We start from the raw sequence: 15,882 nt of genomic DNA, 5'->3' as shown, positions 1-15,882 counted from the left end.
GCATTTAGCATCTCTGAATCTATCATCTACGTATGCATGTATGTATGTATCCATCAACTATGTATCTAGGTATTTATCTATGTATCTATGTGTCTATATATGTATGTGTGTATGTATCAACTATGTATCTATGTATTTATCTATATATCTATATGTCTATGTATGTATCTATCTATGTATCTATGTATTCATCTATGTATCTACGTATCTGTTTATGTATCTGTATATCTATGTATCTATGCATCTTTGTATGTATGTATGTATCTATCAACTCTCTAGGTATCTATGTATTTATCTATGTATCTATGTGTCTATGTATGTATCCATCAACTATGTATCTATGTATATGTCTATGTATGTATGTATCCATCAACTATCTATGTATCTATGTATTTATCTATATATCTATGTATCTGTCTATGTATCTCTGTATCTGCATATCTATGTATCTATGCATCTATGTATGTATGTATGTATGTATGTATGTATGTGTATTTCTATGTATCTATGCATGTATGTATCATCTATCTATCTATCTATCTATCTATCTATCTATCTATCTATCTATCTATCTTTGAGACAGGGCCTCATGTAATACAGGCTATTCTTGAGGATGCACCTCAAACCCCTGAGCATCCTGTCCCACTGGGACCACAAGCACATGTCTTCACTGCTGAGAGCAGATCCAGAGCTTGGTGCTCTTGAGGTAAGCACCTCTCCAGTCCCCCTGGAGTAGTTTACATTGAATTTTAGATTTATTTTTAATTTACAGTATGAGGATTTTGCATGCTACTACCGAACTAGATCTCCAACCTCCCACTTAGTTACTCAGTCTGGCCTTGAACTTGTGAACCCCCAATCCCCACCCCACCACAGCCTCCCATACAGCTGGTGACACAGACCTGACCAGGGAAAGAAATCTTTACTTTTACTCCCTAAGTCATCTATGTTTGGAGTTTTGTCACAAGAATGAAAAAACTCAACCACACACACCTTACCTCATCAGAACCCCATTTAAAGATTCCCTTCACCAGGTGGTCACATTTCACCCTAACACTGGTGACTAAGCCAGTGTATTTATCCTTGGAAGTGAATCCTGCATAGAGATCAGAACCATAAGCCCCCCTGGGCAGGGGTGGGACCACAAAACAGAATGGAAGACATCTTGTCTCTAGCCTCTTCCATGAACTGTTCTCAGTGCCCTCAGAGGCCGACAATGGCATCTACTCTTCAGTTCTGTCTTCAGTGGCTATAACAGCACACCCAAGGTTGGGCACCTTATAAAGAAAAGAGGTTATGGAGTTTCCATTGCCATTGGCGTAACTTCGTACAGTGCTGGATGCAGCTCGGCTCCAGAAGGTCCTCTTGGTGGATGACGTCATGTAGAGGACAATGGGAGGCACTGAGAGTTAGGAACCATAACAAACTCCAGTCCACCACGGACCTCATTAACTCCCACAGGCCCCACATCTTAAAGGTCTTGCTTCCTGGTGCAGGCATGTCAATATTCACTTTGAATGTGTGTGTATAGCCGGGGGCAGTTAGATTGAAACCACAGTGGGGTATAGTGGGCATGTTACCTCGGCTTCTCAGGAGAGTCATAGCCCAGCGGAGGGAAGGTTGTGAGGAGAGGATGGGAGAGACCACCAGGGTGTTCACACCCCTCCCCCATTCCTGTACACTTCAGTTATGGGATTTAACCTCTTGCACCAATGGGGGCTCTCCACGACATCACAGGCTCACTTGTACAAAGCTCCAGGTTCTATGCCCAGCACTGCACAAACCTAGTGTTACAGTGACACCAGTGACAACGGAAGGACAATCAGAAGTTCGAGGTCATCCACAGCTACATTGAGTTCAAGGGCTACATGAGACCCTGTCTCAATCTGGAGATAGTTCCAAGCAAACCCTTCTTTCCTGTGATCCTGTGGGCAGACAAACCCATTTAGCAGGTATCGAGACCAGAATTGGGAGCGGCCACTCTAGGGGCTGTGGAGAGTGGAAATGCCACCACTGTCTGGTCCCCAGGCCCGGGAAGCCCTTACTGCTTTGCTATTCTGAGCCTTCAAGGTCATCAAGGACACAGAGTCTACCCAGCAGCCATGGTCAGGAGCTGGGAAGATCACAAGGCTAACGGCCTGGGCATTATCTGACATTTGGGTTTCACGCTCCCTGGGAAATGCTAATTACTCCCATGGAAAGTCTGACTTCACTGCACTTGGATTTTATGGACTACTTTCAGGTCGACATTTCCATGTGACTTCCCGAGACCACGGTGGCCCTGCTCCTGGTGGCAGAGACTCCGTGCCAGGAAAGCCGAGCTTTCTACTCACTCCCGGGGACAGGCGCTATGTCTGGGCTGCCTGGCTCCACCCATGACAGCTCTGAGGACTGGTCCCATGGTACCAGATGGCCGTTGGGAGAGGGAAACAGTGGTGCTTGCTTCCCAGACTGAGGAAACAGTGTCTCCCCCAGTAAAGCAGAACGTAGAGGAACGTTGCCCTCGGTTCTGACAACCTGTGCGGCACGTGGGGAAACTGAGGCAGGGAGCCATGAGCAGAGAGGTTTGAGCGTGGCTGCTATGAACTTGGAGGCTGGCTGACGGCCAGTCATTGTTAAACCCACCACTTTGTCCTCAGCCTTACCAGGGGCTTTGTCTGTCTGTCTGTCTGTCTGTCTGTCTGTCTGTCTGTCAGCAGGAGCTATGGGTAATGTCTGCACATGGCGACACCCCAGGGTTATTTCAGCCCCACGTGTGTCCTCCCCTTCCTAGACTCTTCTGTCTCCCACCCAACTCCAGTTGGTCTACAAGTGCCCAAACCTTTCTCCAAACAGCCCCACTCCTAAGATGCAGGGGACACATGTGTCCTGAGTCCCCAGACCAGGAGCTCTGTTTAGATGGTCAGCTATCAACCAGGGAGAGAGGGGAGACAAAGGAATGACTTCCAGAGAAAATGGGGTGTTCCCGGTCTCCCCAGAACTCACATGGTAGAGAGCAACAAGGAGCTGTGTGGTCAATTGTTCTGCACCCCACTTTATAAAAGAGGAGGCTCAGTGAGCCTGTGTTGGCGGATGATTGGATCATGAGCAAAGAGCTGGTCGGTGCAAGGCCTGGAGCAGGGTAGCAGACAGAGCTGGTGTAAGGTCAGATGCTCTTGAGGGGGGTCCCCTTAAAGGGGCCCGTATTTAACACAGTCCTTGTTTCCCAGGAGTCTGTGGAAGTCTGAGGATGAAGACAACCAATCCACATGGAAATGTAATAATGAGAAAGAAGCAGCCATGTATGCAGGGCTCAGATCTAGGTATTTTGTTCAGTTTTAGTCATACTGTAGTTTGATCTCATAACCTCCGGTACACCGGAGGCTCAGAGATGTTAGGTCATTTGCCCAAGCTACACAGGAGCCAGCGGATTAAAATTCCCCGCAAATCCAGTCCAGCACCGGTCCATTTCTTCCTTCCGTCCCTGGGAAGGACAGTGAAGCTTGGAAAGGGACAGATGTGGGCAGATGGAGGCTGTGCTCTGGAATGTGGGGCCCAGTGGGCAGTAGCCACCGCGGAGTCCACAGAAGCTTCTTAGTGGCCTGTCCTGGGGTGGACTGAACAGAGCTTTTTGTCTCTGGAGAATATGCCCCCTGGGGGCTCTGACTTCCGTCCAACTCCTGCTGTCCTGAATTCCAGAGTCTTTCAGGTCCCGCCAGGCCCTGCAGACAGTGACATTTTACACGGTTCCCCTGTGGTCAGCTCTGGGCAGTGATAACAGGATTAGGCTTCTGGGCAGATCACTTAATTAAACTTTGGAAAAGCTGTGCTCTCTCGCTTTCTCCTTCCTCGCAGCTGGAGGGGAGGGGCTGGCGCCTGAAGGGCCAGATGTGGACTCCACCCATCCCCTTCAGCTGTGTGTCCAGCCTCTGGGGACTGAAGGCCTGGCATGTGTGGTACCAGACTCCACACATCCCTGTCTGTCACCTGTTCCTTGTCCTCAGCAGCAGCTAGGGAGAGCCCTGCTGATCCCAAGAGTCTGTGGCGTCCCATTTGCACCTTAAAGCCCCTCCCACTAAAGGGTGGAGTCTATCTTCCCACCCTTTGAGTTTGAATCCCTCCCACTAAAGAGCAGAATCGGTTTCCCTGTCCTTAAACTTTGGCCCGTCCACCCTAGATTCTGGATCTGTTCATGGATCCACTTGTCTGGTCCAGCCTAAACTGGCCACTCTGACCTGATTTGACCAACAGACTGTGGGGAAAGCCACAAGAGCCTGCAAGACCATGAAGACTATGGTTTCTTAGTTCCACCCTGAAAATAAGCTGGGACTCGATCTCCTGATGTCACATCCTCAACAGCAGAGACCCGTCTAGACTAGTTGTCAGCCAGCAAATGTTCTATCTGAGAGAGAAGCCAGTCTAGATCCACAGAGCCACCCAGCAACCCATCATTGAGCAGAGATGCCCAAGAGTGGAGGGTTAAAACCAGGGGGACCATGCATTATGTGATGCTTATGGTCTGAGGCCACAGAGCACTGGGACCATTTGTTTCACAGCAGTGTTAGCTGGCTGCTACATTCCACCTCAGCTTACGTATGAAATCCACCCTTGTCTACTTCCCTATTACCCTGCTTGCCCCTCATCCTCCAATCTGTCCAATCAGGAGCATGTTAGGCTCTGAGCAGAGCGATGGGCATACATAGCCCCCTCCTTGTGCTTATGTGGAGAAGTGTCTAGGGAAGAAATAACGAAGGGGTAGAAGACACAGGCTGTACAGTACAGGGATACCTGAATTGAGGCGTGATGCACAGATGTCATGGTAGGTGAAGAGAGCAGACAAAAGCGTGCCAGAGAGAGGGAACAGCAGGTGCCAAGGCCCTGTGGCAGAAGGATTCATGGCAGTAAATAAAGAAAAGTCAAAGAAGAGGCTGTTGTTTCTTCTCTTATTTCTTTTCAAGTAACAAGAAGATATTGTTGCCCCCCCCCCCCATGTCAGGGATATGTACCCTGAGAAGACTGGAGCTGGAGGGCTGGAGAGGTGGCTCAGTCAGTAAAGTGCTTACCATGAGAGCATGAAGACCCAGGTTCGAATCCCAGAAGCCATGTAAAGAAGCCAGGCGTCATGGCTGGCGCTGTAATTCCAGCACCAAGGAGAGACAGATGATCCCTGGGACTCCCTGGAGCTAGTCTAGACTAACTGGTGACTAGATATGATGTCTTACACTTTTAGTGCCAGCACTTGGGAGGCAAAGGCAGGTGGATCTCTGTGAGTTTAAGGCCAGCCTCATCTATATGGTGAGTTCTAGACAGACATGGCTATCTTGTCTCAAAAACAGTATGACAAAACAAAACAAACAAACAAAAAACCAAAGGGGACCATCTCCTAGGCAATGCTATCCATGGTTCCATAGAAACTTTCATAGAAAGTCTCTCAGTGTGTGAAACTCCATCACTTTTATCTGGGTACAAATCTTCCCCAAAAGGCCAGTGGATGCCCATATGGGGCTAGTAGCCACTAAAATTTTCATACTTTATCCCAGACTCTAACACACACACACACACACACACACATACACACACACACACACACACACACACACTTCCTAGATAGAAATTAGCTTTTCTTTCAAAGGACTCAGGTCCCCATGCTCCCGTGGTAAGCACTTTACTGACTGTTTAATTTAATGGCTGCCTGAAACAAGTAAGATCACCTTGCTTGATTAGTAATGTCTGCTCTGGCACAGGCACTTGTGTAATGTGTGCTCTGTGTTTGACCTGCTTGCCAGGTTGCTTTGGGCACTACTCAGGCAGGTCCTTAAAGATTTTAAGCCTGTACTTGAGCCATCTCTTGAAGGTTGGCCCTAAACTGGCCAGCGAGGCAAAGACATTCCCACCAGGGGAAATCTTAAGGAACTTTTGGAAAAGGGCCCTGAGATGATGAGGGACCTGCAGGGGGAAACATCAGGCATGCACTTTGAGCAGTCATAGAGGACATCTGGGGCTGGCCTGAGGATATGGCAGATTGTACATCTACAGGTGAGCTGGCCTCCTGCAGCTCAAGTCTGGGTGTGTCTTCACACATGATGGTTATCCTCAGAGCTCTGGCTAACCCCAAACCAAAGCTTCATTAAAGCTTTCCTTGGAGGGGCTCTAGAACCTGAGGTTAGCCCCTGTTGGCCCCTTAGCAAACAGTTCCCCAAATCTCTCCAGTGACTTCAGTAAATATCACAAGCTATTCTGCACAGATGGGGAAACTGAGGCTGATGGAGAGACACTGACCTGTCCAGCACACAACTGGGGGTTGGGGGTGGAGCTCAGACAGAAGCCAAATGTGTCTGACTTTCGATTCTGGGCTTTTCTCCCCTGTCTCTCTGACCTGCTTGGAGCATTTGTGAATTTTTCATGTGTGAAAGATTGAGGCTCCTGAGAACCCCAGTGTTGGGTGGGTGGGTGTAAGGTGGGGTGACGATCTGGCTATTGATCTCCTATTGTTTTGTGATTTTTGTTCCATGGGTGCACACTTGTGTGTGAATGCGGACTCACCATGCCACAGTATGCATGGAGGACAAAGGACAACCCTGGTGTCAGTTCCCCGTTTCAACTGTTGTTTGAGGCGGGTCGTTGGTCCTCTGCTGCATATGCCAGCCAGGTGTGTGGGCCCATGCACGCAAGGATTCTCCAGTCTCCTCCCTAGGAATGCTAAGCATTAGTTCTTATGTGGGTTCTGGGAGTTTGAACTCTCCAGGTACCCCACGCTATCCACTGAGTCACCTGTCTGGGCCCACAATTTGTATATGTGTGTGAGTCTGTGAAAGGTGCGTGTATAGTGTTTGTGTGTGGGTTCACGCATGTGGAGGTCAGAAGACAACCTTGGTGCTCTCTCATTGGCCTGGAACTACATCGTCTAGGTCGGGCAGGCTGACCCATGATTTGCAGTGATCAGCCTGTCCCCTCCCGTCCTTCCTCCCTAAGACCAAATGCTTAGCTTCCCTTCCGTGGCTTCCTGGAATCCAAATTCAAGCCCTGTGGACTGGGTCATCAGCCTCATTTCTGGTGCCTGTCGTTTTGCTGTTAAACACATACAGCACGTCAGTCACACACTAAAACCGAGAACTGGGTGGCACTGAGGGTCTGTGCTCAGGTGTGAACCTGAGGTCCGGGCAAGTTGTGATGTTCTTGCATCCCTGGGGACACAGCACTGGGATCTGACCTTATCTCCTTCAGGTTGCCAGCCTTCGGACTTCCTCTGTGACCACCCACACAGTGTCCTCTCACACCATACAGCGGGAGGGCCCAAGGGGCAAAGGAGCCCATTTCCCCAGAAGGGAAACTGAGTCTGGCTGGGTTAACAAGTTAGGACTCACAGGGGACTGGGTCCTGCCTCTCCGTTGCTCATGGAAGCATCCTCCTGCTCCTCCTCTCCCTCTGAGGCTTCTCCCCCACCCCCACCCCAGGGAGAAGTGAGGAGGACAGTGATGGATTCGGGCTGGGCCTCATTTTCTTCCTCCCTCCCCACTTCCCCTGCAGACGGATGACAAGCGAGAACGCCTGTGACCCAAAGAAATTATCTCCCCTTTCCTTTGCCGCATCATTTTCTGCCCTCGCGTCTGGACAAGCCTGGGTGATTTTTAGCTACAAAAAAAAAAAAAAAAAAAAAGAGGGAGAAATTATCATTCAGGGGAGGAAAAAAAAAATAGAAGTAGGCTCCGGGCTCTCTACTAGACAGGCTGTCTCAGGGCGAAAATGAGAATCTCCCATCGTGTGAACTCGGGGAGATGCAGTGGGGGGTGTTCACACTTGCAGATGGTGCCGAGCACCCTGGGGGGGCCAGGCCTGTGCCTACAGCAGGTTCCAGTGGTTAGAGGCACCTGCAGGGTTTTTTTTTTTCTGGGGTTGGGGGCACCACATGTGGGCACACACCTGGCAGGCTTGAGGGAAAGGCAACCGTCCTGAACAGTCCTGAAGCCGTACCCCGGGATGACTGAGCTTTCCAATCCTGCTACACCCCAAAATGTTGCCTAAATCTGGAGCTTTCTGGAATTTTTTTCCCTCTCTCTACTGACATATCCATACTGTGCCATCATATTCACAGGGCCCATGCTGCAAGCCAGCAGACAAAACGGCGCTGTCTCAATATATATATAGCCCAGGCTGGTCTTGAACTCACGATCCTCCTGCTTCAACCCCCTGAGTGCTGGAATGGCAGGCACACATCACCTCATCTGGTGCAAATGATGTGGTGGTTAAAACGCTTCTGTGTACACACACACACACACACACACACACACACACACACACACACACACACACACACACGTGAGAGCAGACGCTCACGCACACACCCTCAGTGCCTCCTCAACTTGGCCACTTACTGTCTGTCCTTAGGTGTGCTTGAGTGTGATGCTGGTGACATTTTAGAATTGATGGCTTAACAGGGAGAGTGAGTGGCAGGAAGGGAGATTACCCTGCAGGAGAGGTGAGTGGAGGAGTATGGAAGGCCTCTGTGAGAGGAGAGAGAGGCAGCCTCGATCCAGGGAGGATGGAAAGATGGTGGGTGCCCCTCACACTGCCAAGACTAGCCAGTCTCTGATCATCTGTGCAAACCGCTCCACCTGAACCCCTTTCCCTTTCGTCCTCCTCCTCCTGGAGTTCAAGCATTTGACTTGAGGCATAGTGTGGTGGTTTGAGTAAGAATGGCCCCCACAGGCTCATCTATTCAAAAGCTTGGTCATCAGGGAATAGCATTGTCTGAGGATTAGGAGGTGAGGCCCTGTTGGAGGAAGTGTGTCACTGAGGGTGGGTTTCAAAAGCCCAAGCCAGCCCCAGTGTCTGTCTGTCTCTCTCTCTCTCTCTCTCTCTCTCTCTCTCTCTCTCTCTCTCTCTCTCTCTCTCTCCCTCTCCCTTTTTTCTCTCCCTCTCTTCTCTCTCCCACTCTTCTCTCTCCCTCGCTTTTTTCTCTCCCACTCTCTTCTCTCTCTCCCTTGCTTTTTTCTCTCCCACTCTCTCTTCTCTCCCTCTTTCTCCTACTCTCTTCTCTCCTTCACTCTCCCACTCTTCTCTCTCCCACTCTCTTCTCTCCTTCACTCTCCCACTCTTCTCTCTCCCACTCTTCTCTCTCCCTCGCTTTTTTTCTCTCCCACTCTTTCTTCTCTCTCCCTCCCTTCTCTTTCTCTTCTCTCTCCCACTTTCTCTCCCACTCTTCTCTCTCTCTTCTTTCTCTCTCTCTTCTCTCCTCCTCTCTCTTCTCTCTTCCTCTCTCTTCTCTTTCCCTCTCTCTCTCCTTTCCTTTCCCTCTCCTCCCTCTACCTCTTTCTCCTCTCTCTCTCTCTCTCTCTCGTCCTTCGCCCCTCTCTCTTCCTGCTGGACGCAGACGTCCTCCAGCACCTCGTCTGCCTGCCTGTAGCCATGCTCCCAGCCATAATGAGAATGAACTACGTCTCTGAAAGTGTAAGCCAGCCCCAATTAAATGCTTTCCTTTATAAGAGTTGCTGTGGCCATGGTGTCTCTTCTCAGCGATAGGAGCCTGTCTAAGGCTTCCGCACCAAGCCTTTTCTTTCTCAACATGAAGTCTTTGCCCACCCACCTTTTTCTTGAGGATTCTCGGAGGCAGAAGCAATCCCAGCATTTAATTATTTCTGAGATGTTGTCTGTCCTCATAGGGAGAGAGAGGAGCAGCTTATTCATGAGGTGACGTCTCAGGGCCCAGAACAGTTTTGGAACGGAGAGCTCCATAGAGAGCCATGGGCTAGCTGATCCAAGCAGAGATTATGGCACATGGCTGTCATCCTAGCCCTCCAGATGCTGAGGAAGGAGGATTGTACGTTCAAGGCCAGTCTGGACTACGTAATGAGACCCTGTCTCAAAACAGATAAAAACAAAACACAACACTAAAACCAAGCCAAATAAAAAGTGGCTGTCCTCTACCTTGGTCACTCCATGAACTTATGTGAGCAGAGGTGACATGTCACCAGCATCCAGCTGGTGGGCCTCTCAACCTCAAGGGGAAGGCTCAACTAAGGGCTTGGAGGAGACCCTTCAGGTGACACCCCAAGTACAAGGGGACTCAGTACCTGCTTGTAAGATGGGCTGTACATCCTGCTGTATATCTGTGTCCATCCTGGTGTTGAAACACAAATTATAAAATGTGCACTGTTTTTTATTTGATGTTCTCTGTCTTAGTTAGGATTTCCATTGCTGTGATGAAACACCATGACCAAAAAGCAGCTTGGAGACGAAAGGGTTTATTTAGCTCACACTTCCACATCACTGTTCACCATCAAAGGAAATCAGGACAGGAACTGAAACAGGGCAGGAACTTGGAGGCAGGAGCTGATGCAGAGGCCATGGAGGGGTGCTGCTTACTGGCTTACTCTTCATGGCTTGCTCAGCTTGCTTTCTTATAGAACCCAGGACCACCAGCCAAGGGATGGCTCCACCCACAGTGGGAGGGGCCTTCTCCCATCAATCACTAGTTGAGAAAATGCCCTACAGCTGCATCTCAAGAAGATGTTTTCTCAGCTGGGGCTCCTTCCTCTCTGATGACTCTACTTCTGTTAAGTGGACAAAAAAACCAGCCAGTACAGTCTCTCTGTGTAGCCCAGGCTGGCCTGATCCTGCCTCAGTTTCCAGAGGACTGGGATCACAAGTGTGTGCTGCCATCTGTTCGTTATGATGACATGCCCATCTCAGCCTGCCTGGGACTCCAGCAGGTATTAGATCCCGCCGAGGGAGCACCATGATGTTAGAATCTTCCAACTCGAGTTGTATATAATGGAAAGACAGAGTGACTTCTGCAAACCGTCCTCTGGCCTAAGCATGGCTGTGTTGTATTTAATGAATACATACTATGTTTATGTTTAACTGAAAAAAGAAAAAAAGACCCAGACTTTAAATGGCTACAGACACTCCCTTGTTAGGAGCAGGAGCTATGTGCTTAGGGTAGGGCCAAAAGAAGATACACATACACACTCGTAAACACACCCACACATATTGTGTACACACTCTTACACACTTGTGCATAGACACATATACATGTGTACACATATATGCACACATAGCACGCTTCAAAATAAAATAGATGTGATCGGGACGGACCCCAGGAACACTGCCACAGGAGCCAACACACCTCAACAGCATCTTCTCTTATTTGTTCCCCCATCCTCGAGACGCAAGGCTCACAACAGTTTGCAGACCAGTGGTCAGGTAGGCTCACACTGGGGCTCAATGCTTTCTTTCCATGTGAACCTGGCGTTGCTAACCCACGATGACCCAGCTATGCAGAGGGATCTGGCTGTCGCTTACAGACAGACCTCCCAGTCCTGCCCAGCCACAAGGTCTCAGGGACCATGGGAAGGCCACCATGGCTTACCTGAGTCACTCTGACAGCCCCGTCTGAGGGGCTGCCTCAGTCACTAGGTCATTCCCAGTGAGGTTTGCATGGGAGGGGCACCAACATTCGGAGTATTTGCTAAAAGCTGCTGCCTCCTGTGTGGGCTCCATTCTCTTCTCATCTTCCTGACATGATTCTCCTCCCCCCTGGGGTAGATTTAATTCCCTTATGTCCCGTGGGCCTGAGGGTCTGCTCAAAGCTCCTTCAAATGCAGGATCTGTGGCTCTGCCCCTCCGTTCAGAGCCTGAAGTGACCTGGTTCTTGGGGTGCCAGTCCACTGCTGTGCTTAGGACCACCTGCTGTCCTTGGTAAGGGGAATAAGAAAGCATATGGGGGTAGGTCCAGCTTCCCACCCCACAAGCCTTGTGTTCCATACTCCATTCTATAAAATCCCGGTTTGGAGCCACGGGTGAGCGTGTGGAGACAGAAGTGAAGCCAAGCATCCTCTAGGAAGATGCCATGTGGAACCCCCTCCAAGGCCTCCTGGGTCAAACCCATCTCTCTCCTGCATCTCCTTTCTCTGGGGACCACCTTGGCCCGCAAGCCTTGTGTGGTGGCCCCACTGTGTCCATAGCCATGACTGCGTCTGCACAGCCTGCTTGGCCTTTGGAGGCCAGAGAAAGCAACTCAATGCCCAGACCCCAGGCAGAGGCCTGTTTTATAGGCAGAGGCTCTAACTCTGCAGGGATCCCCTAAGAAGCCCATGGAGGGGACCAGATCTGGATAGCATCTCCTACTAGGGGACAAGAGAGAGCCTCCAGTCCAGTGGAGCCTGCAGAGGAAGGCAGGTCCTTCCCTCTACAGCAATACTGTTATCAAGGAGGGAATTTGAATAAGGAGTCACTGTCCCCCGTCTCCACCCCACGGTTTCCAGGCGACATGGTGTCTGTCGTGGTTTGCTGTCATACAAACCCTTTCCCGCCCCGTAAGACAGCGGGTACCACAGGGACAAGGGGCGAGGTGGAATATTTTATCAGCCGTGTACACGTGTAAGAAAAAGCAGGTCTGAAAAGCCAAGCCTGGTTTTCCTGAAAAGGGTGAAGCAGGGAGGGGGCTGGTGGGGACGGAAGGGATTTGTTTCCACACCAGGTACTGGCTCCCACGCTATAAAGTGACGGCCACTCGGAGGCTGTCTGGGGACAGGTTTAAAAGGCATTTGGGGACACACACACACACACACACACACACGTATAAATGTACATATGTGTGTGTGATATATATATATATATATATATATATATATATATATATATCATAAAATATAGGTAAAATGGGAAAATTAACATTTGAAGGTTGAAGCTGGATGTGGTGGTATGTTTTCACAGCCCCAGCACTTGGGAGGACGATGCAGGAGAATTGCTGTAAGTTCAAAGCCAGCCTGATCTACATATGGAGTTCCAGGCTAGTCAGGAATACAAAGTGAGACCTGAAGGTGGAGGAGAGACAGGTTTACTTTTTTAATTTAAAAAGTAGAAGGAAGGGAGGAAGAAAGGAAGACTTAACTCACACATGATTGGGAGAGAGACTCTTCTGAGACCGAGGACATTTTCTCATTTATAGACTGTTTATACTATTATTGGTGTTTGTCTGGTTTGGACGGAGCTTGACCATGTAGCCCAGGCTGTCTTTGAACTGACAGTCCTCTTGCCTCAGCCCCGAGTGCTGGGGTGATGGGCATCTGCCACTGTGCTCCATCTCCATCTGAAGACTTCAGGTCCGTGGGCTCCCGGATGAGGAAGTCTAAGTGGGGGCAGCCTGACCCTCCTCCTCCGTGTGGTGGACTTGAGTCCATCCTGCAACCCAGGTTCTAGTGACACTTCCTCTGACTAGTGTGGCCTCTCTTGGGGTCAGAGGAAGCAGGGTCAGGCTCAGGGCCTTTGCAGGAGAACAAGTTGGTAGGCTCTGTGCCACCTGCCTGGCTGGGCACCATTCTCCCGGGGGAGGGGGGGGACTTAAAAGACTAGGGGGAGTGGCCACCTTGAGAAGCGCTCACTTTGCCAGTGTGTCCTGTGAAGGTGACCATCCTGCAGGTTGCCTGCCACCGAGTGGCAAGCAGGGAGGCCACTCACACACTCACACCGTGTGTCCCCAAGGAGCGTGGTCCATCACCACTCTGCTTGTTAGGCTTGCCCAGCGGCAGGGCAGGAGACAGGAGCCTACAGCATGGTTACAGATCAGATCTGAGGCTGCTCTATGCGTTCTGGGGGTGAGCCCCCTGCTCGTCTGGAAGTTGGTGAGATTTAAAGAAAAACAAGTAGTCAAGGAGGGGAGGAGGGGAGGAGAGCGGGAACCCATCTGGGCCAGGCTACACGTTGAAATTGCCCCGCATTAAAAATTCAGCGGCCAGAGAAGTTTCCAGGGATTTGTAGTAATTAGATGACAGAATGCTGGCGAAACTCAGGCTTGCCAAAGATGTTACACAGGGGTCAAAGACTCCACACTTTCGGCGGGGTAATTTGTAAGTGTCAATCACTCGCAGCCATCAGAGAGAAGCTGATCTGAGGGCTGCATTCTAACGAAGTTACTGCAGCCAGACCCGAGCCTGTGACTCTACCTCAGTGCCCACGGTGCCTGCTGTTCTGCTGAGACTCAGACCCAGGCCCAGGCCTCCAACTTCTGTCTTGAGTCCTCCTTTGTGGAGAAATCCCTGCCAAGCTGGCACCACCAGAGGGGTGAGACACAGGCTCTCTGCCTCTGGGACAGGGCGGTACTTGGTGTCAAGGATGTATGGCTCTGTACCTGGGAGCTGTGTAATAGCCTTCAGGCCTCAGTGTTTCCACCTTTGAAGTGGGGGCAAGAGGAATATGAAGAAGAAATGTCCTCTACATACACACACCCTAACTGTGTATCTCCGATGGGCACCATGGTGTCGGAAGTTATCAAGAAAACAAACCCTGTCCTTATGAAACATGAGAGATGAAGAAGAATGTTCAGTCAAGTGCAGTGTGTGAGGTTGGTAGGTGCTAGGACACAGTGACCTAGCCAGAGTGGATGGGGCATGGGGACTTTCCTTCCCATTCACACAGGGTAAGACTGTCTTGGTGGCATCTTGGGGCAGAGTCTTTGAGGGGCAATGAGGCGAAGTCCACACTGTGTGGGAGACATCAAGATGACGGAGGGAAGAGTCAGGCTAGTGTGGGGCTTAGTTGGTATGGCAGCCACAAGGCCCTTAGCATGGCGGTTCTCGTGAGAATGGAGGCTGGGGGCCAGGTTGGGCAGAGACGGGGCAGCCATAACATCACTGAGAGCAAGAGTCCGAGAAACCGGACCAGGTGAGGCCTACTTAGGTGCCCCAGCCAAAGCTCTGAGCTCTGAGCAGAGTGGGGTGGGGATGGTGGCACATAGGTTTACCCCTGTGTGAGCTGACTGGTCAGCAGAGGCAGGGGTGCTCTCTGGCTACCCCAGTCCACGGGGGGGGGGGTACAAGGGGACTGGGAGAATCTGAAGGAAAGTTAATTCTCTCATAGCCTGTTCTCTTCCTCTCACACTTGACATAGTAGCTTCTAGAAAGAGCACCGGATGTGGAGTCCAGCAGACCCAGGAGCTGAAGCCTGACTCTGCTATTTCTAAGCTGTGTGACCCTGGGCAAAGCCATAAACCTCTCTGAGCCTATAACCCTCACTAATCAGTCACAGGTAGGTGTGAGAAAAACTGTAGGACTTCAAGCTCTCTGGTGTCACAGAGTCACAGCCTCTGTGAAAGATAGAAAGGACAGCCTCTGCGGGTCCCCTGAATGTCCCAAACAGCGAGTTTGTCCCCAACAGTGTCTCCCCCCCCCCCAAAAAAAAAAAAAGAATTTGGAGACCCAAATTGAGTTTAGGAAAATGAACCAAAATGCTTTGAAGGATAAAGGACAAGCACCCATGTTTTCAGCCTGTGTCTCACTGACTCTTCCCCAGCAGGCTCTGTGTTCTGCTGTATGAAGGAAGCCACGGCTTCATCCTGTCTCTGGGGATGAGTCAGGGTGAGCCCCAGTAAATTCCTCTCTCAGAACCTTCCCTGAGTATTCAGGCATTTGTCCTGGGGGAGGGGCAGGAGGGGGGGATGGCTTGATCATCCTCTCCCCACACCTGGGTCTCCATCCCAGTCTCTGCTTCGGGTCCAGCCGGGCCGAGAAACCACTCAAGGGGAAAATGAGAAACCGTGGGGTTTCACGGGTGGTGGCGGCTGGGCCCGAGGTGCAGTGGCTCTCCAGCTGCTAGCGTTGGTGGATGGACAGACAGGGCAGTGAGAGGGGGACAGGAGGCTTCAGACTAGGGGCAGGTGCTTGCTGTCCCCATCAAATTCCCAAGGCGTCGAGGCCACAGGCTCATTGCGGGTGCTGATAAAAGTAAGCTGTGGTGGCCAGCTGGGCCCTGTGCTCGCCTTTATTGAGCACCTGCTGTATTCCTGTGGGCTCCTGATCACCTGCATCTTTGTCTGTACTCACAGAACCTGGCATGGTCAGTATAACCAACTATTCCATAGCGGTGAGGCCATCACACATGGTTCTGAGGGAAGAAGTCCTGCCATAC

Source organism: Arvicanthis niloticus, chromosome 24, assembly GCF_011762505.2.
Source record: "Arvicanthis niloticus isolate mArvNil1 chromosome 24, mArvNil1.pat.X, whole genome shotgun sequence".
NCBI classification, from domain to species: domain Eukaryota; kingdom Metazoa; phylum Chordata; class Mammalia; order Rodentia; family Muridae; genus Arvicanthis; species Arvicanthis niloticus.
The sequence above is the reverse complement of the archived record's forward strand: the minus strand, read 5'-3'. Positions refer to the sequence as shown.